Raw genomic sequence first — 14514 nt, 5'->3', positions numbered from 1 at the left:
GAAAAGTACTAAGAATGACTAAAAATGACTAAGAGTTACTAAAAACTACTAAAAATTACTGACAATTAGTGAACATTAGTGAAAAGTTCTTAAAATTACTAAAAATTACTAAAAATGATTAAAAATTACTAAAAAGTACTAAAAAATTGCTAAAATGTATTAAAAATACTAAAAAGTACTAAAAGAATTGCTAAATTACTAAAATTTTTTATTGAATAACTTTATTCAATAACTTTATTAAAAAATAAACATTACTGCACTGAATTTCTACTATTACGTTACGATATGAAGTTTATTTATTTGTAGATATTATGGTGTAAGCATTAATTTTTTATTAACAATTCTGGCGCCTCTCTATCTTTTAACATAATGACATAGACACGTTTCAAATAATAATAGCTTCATTACAAAACAAACATTACTTTAACATTACTATAAAAATATACTATGGTATGAACATTAATTTTAATTATTAACAATTTTAGCACCTCCCCTAGCAATAGCCTCCCACATTAAAAACCACGATGTTAAGTAACAAAGTACCCACAGAACGCAACGAGCTGCAAGGGAACAATGACTTAACCATCACTCGATTTTCTCACCACGAAATTTTCCCCTCCCTCCCATTCCTCTGAAATTACGCCGGCACCGTGGAAAGCACCGACTGTGAAGCGACGAATCCTGTTTCAATGACGCAGTCCCATAATCAGATGATTAACCGTTTGAATACCAGAAGTTTTTAAAAAAACACAGTCGGAAAAAGCCGACCAACGCAATAGCGTTCGTTTTAATCTATGTTAATACTAATTATATTATTATTATTATTATTACTATTGGAGTCACTAAGAAGATGTAATTGTTGAATGAAAATTCACTTACGTCAGATTTAAGTGAGCTTCGCTGCAATTATTGTCAATAAGATTTTCCGGGCGCCTATAGGCGCCAACAGTACGTCGAAACCAAATTTATCAAGCGCCTTTAGGCGCCAACAGTGGCCACGGAGTTAAGAGTGCCTCTATTGAGACTTTAATCGATTCACAATTCAGTTCGCGTATTTCCAAATGAATTTCTCTAACGCTAAAACTACCGAGCAATTCAATTGACTTTCTGAAATTCTTCTGTAGAAACTCCAAGAATGCATCCATTAAGGCTTTAATTGATTTGCAATTCAGTTCGCGCGCTGTTAAATCAAATTCTTTAATCGTTTCTCGGAAAAACATCTGTCGTCTTCTTAATAATCGCGAATAGAAGGAATCATGACTGGGTCATTTTTTACCCGGTCGGCGGTTCTAGTGTTAACAGCTCCCCAAAGAAGCATCTGCTATGATTCTAATAATCGCGAAAAGGGGAAATCGGGAATGGGTCATTTTTGACCCGGTCGATAGTTTTAGTGTTAATAGCTTCCCAAAGAAGTATCTGCTGTTTCTAATAATCCCGAACAATAGAAATCGGGAATGGGTCATTTTTGACCCGATCGGCGCTTCTAGTGTTAATAGCTTCCCAAAGAAACATCTGCTGTTTCTAATAATTGCCAAAAAGAAGGAATCAGGAATGGGTCATTTTTGACCCGGTCGGTAATTTTAGTGTTAAACTCTAGTTCGTTTATACGCGAGAAGTGTATCGTCAGTTCACATATCATTCAAACGCACTGGCTTTTTTCGACGTGAAATCTGAACAGCGCAAAAGCGGCGCGTGCGACTCGAACGGTTAATACCGCGGCTCAGTTATGCAAGGTGTTAATGCATCGATTATGTACGTACAAGCTGGTACAAGTGCACCGCGCGGGAGAACGGGGCGCCGACTTTCTCCGATGCAAATATGTGTGCCAGCGCCACCTTTCCGAGCGCCGCCACGGCTCCCACGACGCTGGCTTTTCACTTTTCATTCAGACGACCGGTGGACATTGAAGTTCGCAGCCAGTGGATCTGGGATTGCGATCAAGGATGCCCACCTGAAGTTCTAGGCCGTGAACTCGTGACACGGATATGCTCGACACGAGTCGGCGAGAACTTGAGACTTTGTAGTTTCTTGGTCGGAAATTTTGGAATTTTTGTGGGACTGATGAAGTGAGAAAATGTTTTTTTGAGTTTGTAATTTTGGGGATGTATATTGTTTATAGTTTTGTTTATAGTCTTACACTTGCTGCTACAATTGTCTACAAATTCGAAAGTATTTCGAATTTTCCTCTGAGATGTTCAAAGAATATTATTCAAATACGATACTTTCCGATAGGATACTTTCTAAAAAGTCGCTGAGATTTTTCTGATTAAAATGAATCCAAACACGACCTAAATCGGACTAGTTTTATCGATTTCATGAAAACGAGCCTTTAATTTCGTTAATTATGTTAGGTCGGTAAAATTAGTCCGATTCCAATCGTGTTTGCACTCATACCAAGTAGCACAATCTCAACCATCAGTTGGCACTACTATTGAGAAAGTAAGATTGAAATCAAAACGACATTGCACAAGTCAAATATACTCATGCAACGAAGAAAATTTCAATTATAGTAATTTTAACGTTACCTTCTCAATTATAGTACCAATGGATTTCTGAAATTTTCCTGGTTAAAATGAGCCCAAACACGGTGGGAATCGGCCTAGTTTCGCCGATTTTACATAATCAACGAAACTAAAGGCCCGTTTCCATGAAATCGATAAACTAGTCCGATCCCCATCGTGTTTGGACTCATTTTAATCGGAAGAATCTCAATATTCCATTGATACTACAATTGAGAAGGTAAGGTTAAACATGCAACAAAGAAAATTTCAATTGCAGTAATTTTAGCCTTACCTCCTCAAATATAGTGGCATCCTCTGAAATATTCAGAGTACATTATTCAAATGTAATACTTTCCAATAGGATAATTTCTAAAAAGTCAGTTTTTCCGACCTGAGAAAGTGTAAGGTCCCTTTAACACACTGAATGCCGCACGATTTCGCATGGCAAAATATACAAATTGAAAGATATATGATATTAAATCATTATTATTATTACACGTTCTTCTAGTTGAATGTCAAGAAATTGGGTAGCATTATTCGTAATATAGAAATGTTTCCAAATAATCGTCGTTTCATTGAATGAACTATAGTAATTCAATTTGGTTAGGGATCACCAGTGACCTACACGCCATTTAACGTGTTACATTTGATATAATGTATTATTTTTTAAACTTATCTAGTTTTATTATACTATTTTTTATATTATTTTCAAATTTATCTAGTTCTATTATATTATTTTTTATATTACTTTTAAACTTATCTAGATTTATTACATTATTTTTTATATTACTTTCAAACGTATTTAGTTTTATTATACTATTTTTTATATTACTTTCAAATTTATCCAGTTTTATTACATCAATTTTATATTACTTTTAAATTTATCTAGTTTTATTACATTATTACAGGTGTAGCAGCATAAAGGTTGGAAACCGCTGAGTTCCCTGAATTCTCTGTTGCACAGAGTGAAACCACGTTGCAGGAATGCCAAAAATTGCAAATCTTTTTTACTTAGCAACTAAGGAGTAGATTTATTATACAGTTATGTCAGTCGAGAGGATTACTTGAATCTAATTTGTGTGCAAGAATGTAAGAGCATTTAACAGATTATAGAAACCCAGCCACAGCTGGCTGCTATTAAAATTTCAGGATTTGTGAAATGTCACGGTTTCAAGTTCCATTATTGGATGATGTATGTATAAGAAATACAGGAAGGGAGAAAATGTGATGCGGAGAAGGTATTTGGGGAAGGTAACTGTTCATGCTGCTGGGAGGTAAGAAGAATTTCTAGTGGAACTTTTGAGGTATTAGTTTGTATTTATGATTGGTGTAAATAATTTTGATAAATGACTTTTTTAATGAATTGTGGAACTAGTGTTGAATTGTTTTCTTCTGTTATATAATGTAATACAGTTTAATTTCCACTACAGTCTCATCCAAAAGCTCCAAATACCCAGTCGCAACAATTGCATTTCTCAAAAACACACAAACCCTCAGAAATTACTACTTCCTCTTGTTTCATTTACTAATCCAAAATAACAATTCATCATTCAATCCGTTTATCTTATTTCCTACCCAGTCATTTGACTGGCCACTATAATCAATATCAACATCCCCTACACAGATTTCCAGACTCCTCCACCACATCTCTCAATGACACAACATTCCTCCATCCACCGAGCCATCAGAGCAAATCCGAGCGTACAAACGGTCACGCACACACCGGCACTTACGCATATGCAGGTCATTCGTGCCGCAATAAATTTCACGCGTTGCTCGAGCCGTTTCGACTTTGAAGAATCTGGAAGCTAAGCGTCCAGTTATCCGCTCGCAGATTTATCGTTCCACTTTCCTGGATCCGTTCCAGCCTCCGGCGGACCGCTCGAGCTGGAGTTCTTCTCCACGTTCCGGATTGTAAATCTGCCGTGCGCCATCGCAGAGGTTATCGTGAATCGGTAATACCAGAAGCGGTCGAGCATAGATCTGTCTCGAGATACATTGCTGCGCTGCAGAGGCTCGTGTACTTTGAGCAATTAATTCTGTGTAACTTTGGTATTGGCTGAGAGAGGTTTAATTAATTAACTGCTGTGAAACTATGATGTTTTGTTAGTTGCGTTTTGGAGGTTTGGTTTATATATTCATTTCTGCAGTATTGAAGTAAAATTATTTATTACTTTTAAACAGTCAATAATCATGAAATAAGAAAACCTGTCAATTTGGTGGGTACGATTGATCCAGTGTCAACACGATTAATATGTAAGCCCCATAAAAACTGTAACAACAGATTTCTTTGAGTTTCTGTATATTCTATAATTTCATTTTTTAAGAAATGATTAACACTTTGACTGTCAAGTAAGTAACCATCAAAACTCCCATGTAATCGAAACAGTTCTCCTTATATCTCACACATTCAATGAAACTTAGTTCGTTTGGTGCGTCACCAAGAAAATGAATAATGGTGTCACCCGTGTTCGGGTGACGTGGCAGTCAAAGTGTTAAAGAAGCAAAATAATAAAATGAAGAATTCAAGATAGAATATTGAATGAAGTATTAATAGACAAGACATAGAAATAAAACAATTCTGTCCTATAATTTATGCAAAATGTTCCTTTATGTAAGTTGCAAACAATATTATTAATATTTTGTCAGAAAATAATGAATGTTTGTAATACTAGAAATGGTCGAGCATAGATCTGTTTCGAGATACATTGCTGCGCTGCAGAGGCTCGTGTACTCTGAGCAATTACTTCTGTGTGACTTCGGTATTGGTTTGGAGAGGTTTAATTAATTAACTACTGTGAAACTATGGGGCTTGGTTAATTGTTTTGGAGGTATGGTTTATATATCCATTCCTGCAGTGTTGAAGTAAAATTATTTATTTTACTAATAATTTCAGAATTAATACATTAACATTATGTATATTTGAAATATTCTAGATTTATGAAAAATGAACATTATTAATATAAAAATCAATATAGAGAAAATCAATTTAGTCTAGAATATTCAAATGCTTTAAACATTCATTCAAAACGCGCTCACACACACAGTTGTGTCATTCATCTATTATACACACATTCATCACTCATCAGTATATCTATTCTCATACTCAAATACATCCATTCCCACATATATTTGTTGAACCATGTGGAAAATCTTCACGAGTCTCACTCGTTGTTGTAGGGCAAGGGGTAAAATATATTATAATATTTATAATCGATGAAAGACAGTAAAATATATCTATGACTTTTCTTTTCGTGCCTGTATCATTTATTTATATGTCAATATGCTTTCTATATTAAAATTACATCCGGTTGCTGGTGATGTCAGTGAGAAAAAGCTTCGAGTGCAAAGGGTTAAATGTCATAACATGTTCAGCATATGCAAATTCATAGAATAATGATTAAAATGTGTTGTCGCATTTCTAAAACGAGAAGCGACAGTGCTGTTACGTAACCAAGAATTCCCAGTCGTCTTCTAAATGTCAGATCCGTGTGTGTACATTAAGCATGCATGATAAAAAATGTCATGCATAACGAAAAGAATGTTGGTAGGTATGTACTAGAACAGTTACACTAGTATAGAATATTTTATGTATGTATGAGAAATGTAAAGTGAATGTTTAGAAAACATCAGGTAAATATTAGGAGAATATAAAATAGACATTTAAAAAATATAAAGTTGACATTTAAAAAATATAAAACAGACATTTAAAAAATATAAAGTAGTATTTGAAAAATTTGTAGTTAATATTTTGAATAATATTGAATAGTGTTTAATAAATAGGTGATAAACATTTGAAAAAAAATATTACTTTCTAAATATAAAATAAATATTTGGTATGAATTTAAATATTAAAAAGGGATTCAATGTTTTTTTAATATTAGATACATACGTATTCAATATTTTGTATGAATGCGTGTGATAAAACAGAACCAAAGAAAGGACTTATAAGTTTCATTAAAATCATAAATTTTTTACGAAAGAACTAAATCTTTACAAGTTTCATTAAAAAAATTAATTTTTATACAAAAGAACTAAGATCTTACAAATTTCATTAAAATCATAAATTTTGTATGAAAGAACTAAGTTATTACAAGCCTCATTAAACCAACAAATTAAAATTATGTTATTATTACATCTCCATAGTACAACGGGATTAATAGCGAAGGATGCGGCGGAGTGTATCCCGGTCGCAGCACTTTCACTGATCGAGCCAATTAAAACGTTGCAGCGCAATCTGAAGAAACCGGAGATAAAACGTAATGACGAGTGATTACACAAAAATCGAACAACTTTCCCACAGCGTCAGTCGACTCACCACGACGACGTTCCCAGAGACGTTAAACCGTCACTCGTATTACGATCCGGTTTCCTTGTTTCCATGGGGCTTTTATCGATTTCACGTGTTTCCTGCTTCTGATTCAAATTTACCGTGTCAATTATATTCGTCATCATTCATTCATGATTTTTCTGTGTTTTTGTGTGTGCTTGACATAATTATCAGCATCGTGTGTATTTTAGAGTGAAAAGTCAAACGTCGAGAGTAAGAAAAAGCGAGTTGGTCTGAGAAGACTCGAAACTCGAGACGTCGAGTTAGTGGTCAAGGACCTAGCCTTCGTTTCCATTGCGAATTTAAGAGAAAAGTGTTAAAATCACAGTACTTATTAAAGGTATCTATCTTCAAATACTTATATCTTCTAAATTATTAGCTATCTACATCTAATATTTTATACATATTATTAAATACATGTACACTATTATCCTGAAAAAAAATTATTAAAACCCAAGATGGACAATTTTATAAACAATGTTAGCTAATGTAGCAAAATTGTAATATATTATCAATCATAATTTATATAAATTAATTATAATTTTATAATTATAACTTTTTGCTCGGTTTTTATATGAAATTATTTTTCAATGCAACATTAATCTTTAATATTTGTTAAACTGTGGTCGGGTCATTCATGACCTATACTGAAATTCTTGTTTACAACTTTAGCCTATAGTTGAAAACCTATGGTCGGGTCATTCGTAGCCCATACTGAAATTCTTGTTTACAACTTTGGCTTATATTTGAAAACCTATGGTTGGGTCATTCGTGACCCATACTGAAATTCTTGTTTACAATACTGGCCTATAGCTGATAACCTATGGTCGGGTCATTCATGACCCATACTGAAACTTTTGTATACAAAGTAAGTCTTCTAATCTGATAACTTAAAATTTTTTATATAATTTAAATTCCTAACGATCTGCACCTAATATTTCACATATTATTAAATACATATAAACTATTATTCAGATCCCTCCCTTGTAAATGGTTTGCCATGGCAAATATCGTTTCCGAGACTCCCCACCAGGTGGCATAATCCATGCTACCAGGTAATTGGCTCCCATCTATCGATGCTGCGCACCGGAAACAGTAATTCCGAGTTTCTCGTCGTCAGCTGTGAGTCGTCTCGTTTGATGTTTGTTATTAATCTTTCGGTTTATTTCCCCGGGAGGTTTTCAACGACCGAACGAATCGGCGATCCGACACGCTATGAGAGTGTTGGTATCGAGCATGGAAAAGACGTTTCGTCAGCGGCAAATGATTTACGGGTTTCCAGTGAAACGTCCGTGGAACGGACTCCTCGTTGTCATTCGATAATTAGAGGACATATCTTCGATGGTGTTTTAATGGTGTTTCGAGGGGGAAATTTACGGTACTACCGGATCCCTCGATTTCATCGTAATCGCAGCGATAAAAGCTTTCCCTTTCGATTGAAATATTGCGATTGTTGATGCTCATTCGATTTCAGTTGGATAATTCGCTTCCCCGTCGTGGGAGAGTGTTTAGACGGGGTTTTATGGACTTCTCGCGTACGCGACGGAGCGGATGGTGTGTAGATAATAATTTTAATGAATAGGTACTTTTTCTTAACTTTGAGTGAATAGTTATGATTAGTATAATTTTTTCTCAATTTGAATGAATAGTTATAATTAGTGTAATTTCTCTTCAGTTTTAATGAATAGTTACGAATAGTATATATTTTCTTAAATTGTAACGGATAGTTACAGTTAGTGTAATTTTTCTTAAATTTTAATGAATAGTTATTATTAGCATAATTTTTCTTGAATTTTAGTGAATAGTTACTATTAGCATAATTTTTCTGAAATTTTAATGAACAGTTACAATTAGTATCATTTTTCTTCAATTTTAGTAAATAGTTACAATTAGTATAATTGATCTCGAATTTTAGTAAATAGTTACAATTAGTATAATTGATCTTGAATTTTAGTAAATACTTACAATTAATATAATTTTTCTTCAATTTTAATGAGTAGTTGCAAATAGTATAATTTTTCTTCAATTTTCATGAATACTTACAATTAGTTAACATAAATTGATTACGTATCCTAATAATCTACTTTTAAATTCCAAATTTTCAATATCAAACAAAAAAACATCAATATTTCTATAAACAATAGAACCCTACAATAAATATTCACAAACCTATGTAGCATTAATTATCCATAAATTAACATTTCAGTCGTGAGACAGGATCAATGATCGAAATTATAAAATATTTTAATATATTTAATACAATATTTTAATAACATAGGCCCATCTTAACTTTCGAAACAAAAATATTATTCGATGATGTTTGTAGCATTAAAAATAATTTGTAAAATGTGAAAGAGATTACGAAATTTACAATTCAACAATATACGAACGTCAAATTTGTTATAAATTCTGCTGATATTTAATTAAACAATACTCGGAAGCTCAAAGTTGAGAAAATAACAAAAATAATTACATTTTTACAAAAATAGATTTATTAAAAAGAAAAATAAGAAAAATTATCACACGTTTTGCAAAAATATATATTTTTTTCAAATATATATTTCTTAATATATTATTATTATATTACATATAGTAATATATTTATTAAAAATATTAAAAAAACATTTAACGACAACAAACATTCCCAATCCTACACACCACCAATTACCCACAAACCAACACATCAGTCTTGTCATGATCAATGTTCACTGTATCCTTACCTGTCTCGCAGCGATTTCGTCAACATCACCAACGACGGTGTCTAGCACAGGTATCCATAGCTCCCTCCAGGGGGATACCACAAACTGACCCACTTCAACCGGCAACGCGCCGAACGCGCCGGGCAACGTACCAATGCGTGTGCGTCGCGCGACGCGCGCGGGTTGCGCACTGCCCGGCTCTTTTGGGACAAGCGCCTGGGGAATGCCGATCGTAAACTACTTTCACGGCGGGAACAGTTTATTCGCGACGATTACGCCCGGAAATTAGCGTTGATTCGCCGGTGGACTTGTAACGGTGAAGGACGTTTACGATGGGACTAACAGATGCTTGATGTAACCTATTTTGAATTTGTTTGGTATTGTTGAGGTTTTTTTATTTATTTAATTATTGTGTCACTTCTTTATGATAATAGTAGGAGTAACAGATGGTTGATGTAACCTATTTTGAATTGATTCGTTTGCTATTATTGAGAAGGTTTTTTTATTTAATTATTTTATTTATTTAATTATTATATAATTTTTTGTTAGTTAATTCACTGATGGATACTACCAGATGGTTGATGTAACCCATTTTGAATTGATTTGTTTGCTATTATTGAAAAATGTTTCGTTTTATTTAATTATTATATAATTTTTATTTCATAAACCTAATATTCTTCAGAATGTTCAATAATGTTGCCTAATACATAAACCATAAGCACCAAAGAAACTAGAAATTCTATCAAACTTTCTATATGAAAAACAGATAAATAATCACGAATTGGTTTCATTTTTAATAATTTATCACAATTTCTGTTTATCTGTTTTTTTTTTTTAATAAATAATTACGGGTTGGTCTCCTTCCTAATAGTTCATTACAATTTCTGTTTATCTGTCATTTTTAAATAAATAATTACGAATTGGTTTCTTACTTAATAGTTTCTTGCAATTTCTGTTTATTTATTTTTTTTAAATAAATAATTACGAATTGGTTTCTTTTTTAATAGTTTATCACAATTTCTGTTTATCGGTTTTTTTTATAAATAAATAATGAGGGATTGATTTCTTTTTCAATAGTTTCTTACAATTTGTTTATTTGTTTTTTTTAAATAAATAATTACGAATTGGTTTCTTTTTCAATAGTTTCTCCCAATTTCTGTTTATTTTCTACTGCACCGAGGAAAAGTGAAAGAGAAGAACAATTTCTCTGTTCTAATCCAATAAATGAGTGACTCCTAATGATAGATAATTTGATCGTTTCTTTTATTTCATCACATGAGTGAGAACTTTCTTTTGTCGGTGGTATATCACGGATACAACCACGAGAATTCCATGCAAAGAAAACAAAATGTAATTTTAACATTAAGTAGTGCATGGCGGGAAGATTATTCGATGGGAATTCACATGACTGTCACTTTTTGGAAATAGTTTATTTGCTCTTCAATTTTTTTTTAATAAATTCTTAATTAAGTAAATATTTAGAAAATAATTAAACAAAAATATTTGCAAAATAATAAAAGAGCTTTGTACTACATTTAAAATCACTCTGAATGGATAGAATTAAAAATAAGTTAGGTTAGGTGAGAAATTTCATTGTTACATATGATCACATTAACCTAGAAAAAAGTAACAAGTTTCAATGTTTATATTTCTGTATAGTATTATTTCTAAAAATATTACATTAATTTCACTGAAAATATTATCAAATATTTCAAAATATTATCAACAATTTTATACAAAATTTTAAAATCCTCATTTTAAGGACTCATTTTAATCAGAAAAATCTCAGCAATCCATCTGTACTACATTTGAAAAGGTAACGTTAAAATTACTGCAACTGACATTTTCTCTATAGCATTTGTACCCTCGATAGACTACGTCTACCCCGTTTCTGCTCATTGTGTTCATTTTCTGTCCCTATCTACTGAAATCAAGTTACTAAGCCTGATACAGTGAGTAGTGAGATGAGAATAAGACTGGTGTTGTTTAGTTTAACCGAGCAGAGTTCTGTGAAATTTAAGCGAGCCGAGAAATTGAATAAATCTAACGAGAAAAAAATGAGCGATAGACATTAGGGACAAATCTATATACCAAACTGAGGCAGCAGACCAACAGACTGTGTTTAAATAAAAATTATATAATTTTTATTTCTTTAGCTCTTTATTTCTTTCGTTTTGTTAGTGTATATTATTATATTTAATTTATTATATTTAACAAAAAAGCAGTACTATTTTCCTCTTTCATTTTTTGCTAATATTTATTTACAAGAAAAACACTAGTGATAATGTAAACACTCTGTATATAAACTTAACATGGCGGCAAAGGGTTAAAGTAGTCACCAATGTCCCAATTGACTCAAAATAAATAACTTAGAATACATAATTATTTATTTTTTTAACCTTAGAATCCATAATCATTTATTCCTTTAAACTCAGAATACATAATTATTAATGTTTCTAAACCCAGAACACATAATTAAAAAAAACAGCACAATCCACCTAAAATCTCAAGAACCCACAATCCCTCAACATTTCCTAGGTGACACAGAGACCACTCTAATTGCCCGGTATCTAGCGTTAACCAAGCCCCAACCAACAGAGTAACCGGCGTGCCGCTGCAGCTGCGGAAACAGCGGCAATTACGCGAGCCGATTTTCAAGTATAGCCGAGCTCCCGTTTTTATCGGTCTTTCGAAACAGCGCGCTCGCGATTGGAAAGGGAATGCGTCAGGAATGCCGGACACGTTCCGAGCGCCCGCGGAAAAATGTGCTTGGCCACCGTTGCCCGGACGGGACTAAACGTTGCTGGCTGTTGAATTAAACAGGAATTGGGAAACCGCTGTTACAAGGTGCATGCGGTGTTTCCGTAACTCGAGGTATGGAATTTAACCTGTTGAGTCGGTTGAAATTTTTTTTTTTGGAATTTTTAGGTGAAATTTTGTGTTTCGAGTAATTAATAGATCTGACCGGTGATAATTTGACGTATATTACTATTATTATATTGCATAGGCAATGTTATATAATAATCTGCTGCATATTATCATCATCATCATCGTCATCATCGTCGTCATCATCATCATCATCATCGTCATCATCATCGTCATCATCATCGTCATCATCATCATAATTGTTATTATTATTATTATTATTGTTGTTATTATTATTATATTATATAGTCAATTTCGTATGGGTAATTTTTTACCCATTAAGTGCCATGAAATTTTCTTTTTGAATTTTTAGATGAAATTTTCATTAATTTTTTATTAACAATTTTGGTGCCTCCCTATATTTTAATAGATATAATGATATAGACATGTTTTGAACAATAATAGATTTATTAGAAAATAAACATTACTTCGTTAAATTTCTATTATTACAATATGAAATTATTTATTCATAGTATAAACAATAATTTACAATTCTGACGTCTCCCTGTTTCATAATATAATAATATAGACACGTTTTGAACAATAATAAATTTATTACAAAATAAACATTCATTAAATTTCTACTATAACATCAAAATATGAAATTTATTTATTCACAGACATTATAATTTAAACATTAATTTTTTTATTGACAATTTTGCCATCTCTCCTAACAATTATTTAATTACAATTTAATTTTTTTAATTACAATTATTTAATAATAATTATTTTTTCTAAATTGCAAATCACAGACTTAACTATTAACTCATTAAGTGAATATTGTATTTGTTTATTATAATGATGACGTGAAAACAAATATTTTCCGTTAAAACAAGTTAATGGTCTAGTTTTAATCACATTTACATAATAGATACACTCCGTTCTCGTTCCTCAGTCTCTCTTATCTGATAACTGAGCACTTCCTTGTAACGATCTTATACTTTTAATACATTAGCCATAAAAGCAAGGAACACTAATTTGTAGGAAGAGGAAACATATGTCAAAGGAAAACATTGTATGTAAAGATACGTTCCATTTGCTAATTAAGGCTAATAATTCAGTTTGCTAATTTAGAGAACATTATAACGATTAATTGTTCTTACAAACTATTTTACCACATTATATTTCATTACTTTATTCAATTATCATCAGCCTTTTCATTGATTGGCGTTGTGATAGTCAAGATTCTGTTACTACACAAACAAAATTACTGAGAATACATTGTATAAACTGTTACTTTATCATACCTGTCGTTTATAAGCAGCAGAAACTAGCATTAACGTAACAATACTATGATATTATAATTTTAGCAATTAATGCATTCACCGTTGGTACACCTCTGTATTATAATCTTGACTGTCGTACGATTCCACAGAGCAAAACACAGGAAATGGAAGAAATATAATATAATATATAATATATAATGGAAGAAATATAATAGAAATATAATATAATGGGGAACATTTCTTGGAAAATAAACGTCTTTATATATTAAATCATTTGATTGAACTGCACTATTATTATTGCATATTCGTCAAGCTGAATGTCAGCATATTAGATAATAGTATTTATAATATAGAAACATTTACAAATAATCATCTTTTAATTGAATGAACCGTAGTCGTCTCATCTGGTTGGGGGTCACCTGTGACCCCCTGACATTCAAAGTGTTAATAAGTTTTTTTTTTGTTTCTCACCCTTTTTATTACTCTCCCTAACTTTTGTTTTCTCTATAACTATCATATTCTGTTTAACTGTTGTATCTTATTGTTTTATTATAAATTGTAACTATTTAAATTATTTTTGTTTTATTTTTTGCATTAAGAAAAGATATTTTTGCATAGATGTGTCGTGTCGTTTGAGGCTTGCATCGTACTCAGACAAAAGCTGGCCTATGCCCTTCTTTGAGACAGTGAGCTGCATGCTTACCGAAGAAGTAAGAGTTGATAACTAATAAATGTGCATGGTCGTGAAAAGGAGTAGGTGATTAGAGCATATTACGCTCAGTCTCATCAATATTATTTAAATATTAAATACATATTTTTCAAATGGCTGCTTT

At 32.0% G+C, this 14514-nt stretch overlaps 1 protein-coding gene across 5 annotated transcripts in view; it reads right to left on the bottom strand.

Annotated features, from left to right (window-relative positions):
• The window catches only part of LOC116426840 (uncharacterized), a 143852-nt gene that overhangs the window by 27484 nt on the left and 101854 nt on the right, over positions 1-14514 (bottom strand). Inside the window, exon 1 of one of the 5 annotated variants that reach the window (XM_076369124.1) lies at positions 9552-9717. The exons of the other annotated variants lie outside the window; for them this stretch is intronic. The gene's annotated coding sequence lies outside the window, so the exon portion shown is untranslated. Of the gene's footprint in view, positions 1-9551; positions 9718-14514 lie in introns of those variants that run through there. 5 annotated transcript variants of the gene reach the window in all.

This window comes from Nomia melanderi, chromosome 1 (assembly GCF_051020985.1).
Source record: "Nomia melanderi isolate GNS246 chromosome 1, iyNomMela1, whole genome shotgun sequence".
Classification (NCBI taxonomy): Eukaryota; Metazoa; Arthropoda; class Insecta; order Hymenoptera; family Halictidae; genus Nomia; species Nomia melanderi.
The sequence above is the reverse complement of the archived record's forward strand: the minus strand, read 5'-3'. Positions and strand labels throughout refer to the sequence as shown.